Below are 1814 nucleotides of genomic sequence, written 5' to 3' on the forward strand. Positions count from 1 at the left end.
CGGGCTGGGGATTCGAACCTGCCACCTTAGGTGTATGTGGCTGGCGCCTTAGCCGCTTGAGCCACAGGCGCCGAGCTGAGGAAGGCGTATTTGTAAGAATGAAGAACATGGTTACATTTTGTCTGAGGAGGATGCAAAAGTTTATTCCCCTGAGGATATGAAGGCCATTTTTGGTGACCTGGGCAAGGTTTGTTCCTTTATACTTTTCCCTGTTAGCTCTCATCTTCACTTAGGAGTACTCTAGAAGACATTTACTGTGGAATTGTTGGCTTACTTATTACTGGAGTGAAAAATATCATCTTGGGTCAGCTTCTGCTTCCATCTGAAGGATAAGAAGTCAAGTACTATCTTGACTAGTAAGATAGTTGATGTTCACTGGGAAAGCTTGTTTCTTGGTTATGTCACAGTTCTGGGGATGTTAGTACGACCCCCAGTATGTGGGCATAGTCTTTATTTGGGACACCTCCCGTCTGAGCCTGTTGGCCTTGAATCATTAAGCACCTGTTGACTGTAGATCAAAGACCCTTTGTGTTCTCCTGTGCAATACCTTTGCCCTGGGATGTGGGATTAGCTCATAGTCTAAGACCCCACTTCCCCTGTAACTGTAGAAATGTCGCACTGTGTGCTGAATTTGCTCTGAGTAGACTCATAAGTAAAGATTAAAAAGAAAATACTTCTGTAACTTTAGGAGCCCTGTGGGCATACAATCTTAGATTGTACACACTTTGTAAGAGCCGCTCCTCAGTTCTTACTGCCCTCCCCCCATCGCTCTTGCATCATGCCTCTTTCTGCTGCAATACATTTTCTCTTTAAAACCCCATTGATAGGGCAGGCTGAGAACCTGCAGTACATGATTGCTACTTCCTCCTTTCACGGTACACACATCAGAAGTGGGTGTTGTGAGGGTGTGTGGGAGGGTGGTGGTAGGGAGGTGACGCTTGGTATCTTTTGTCATAATTTATTAAAATTGTAAAAATAGCTTATGCCTGTAGAAGAGACTATGAAGTATGTGTATACAAATAATCATACAGTGGATACCTATGAAAATGCTACCCAGATTAAGATAGAATATTGCCAGTACCTATATTTTAGAAGGTCTTTATTTTTTTTTGATAGAGTATTGCCAGTACCTATATTTTAGAAGGTCTTTATTTTTTTCTTTCCTTTTAATTTTTCATTCATAAATAGTGCTGGCACAGTGACACAGGCCTATAGTCCCAGCTACTGTGGAGACTGACGCAGAGAGATTGCTTGAGCCCAGGAGTTCAAGACCATCCCGGGCAACATAAAGGAGCCTCATCTCAAGAAAAAGAAAAAAAGAAATTTATAAATAGTAAAACGTACAATTTATATAAAGTTTGATGAATTTTTACATGTACCTAGATTCTTGTAACCGTCACAGGCAGGACGTAGAACAATGCTAATACCCCAAAGAGTTATGTCATGTTGCACCTTTGTGTTCAGACCTTCCCCTCATTCCTAACCCTGATCTGTTTTCTGTTTCTATATTTTGCCTTTTTCCAAATTGTCATGTAAGTTGCATCATACAGGATATAAATTTTTAAGATAGGTTTTTGACTTAGAATCATGTATTTGAGATTCATCCATCTACTGCCCTTTTAAACTCTTAAACTCTGCCTCCCCGGAACATGAAGGGCCCAGTTTTGTGTAATGTAAATTCATGTCTTGTGTTGGCAAGTTAGAGATCTGTCTAGACAACTTTCCTACTGCCTAGGTTTATAGAATTATCTAAGTGACTGGCATTTTTGAATAAGTACTGGAAAATTTTTATAGATCTCTTTTTTTTTTTTTTT

The 1814-nt window shown here is 40.1% G+C and overlaps 1 protein-coding gene across 1 annotated transcript in view; it reads left to right on the forward strand.

The window, feature by feature from the left end:
- Positions 1-1814, forward strand: part of SWAP70 (switching B cell complex subunit SWAP70) — an 87613-nt gene that overhangs the window by 69442 nt on the left and 16357 nt on the right. The gene's annotated exons all lie outside the window — the stretch shown is intronic.

The sequence above is a fragment of the Otolemur garnettii genome, unplaced genomic scaffold (genome assembly GCF_000181295.1).
Source record: "Otolemur garnettii isolate 467f Iridium unplaced genomic scaffold, OtoGar3 scaffold00001, whole genome shotgun sequence".
In the NCBI taxonomy this organism is placed as follows: domain Eukaryota; kingdom Metazoa; phylum Chordata; class Mammalia; order Primates; family Galagidae; genus Otolemur; species Otolemur garnettii.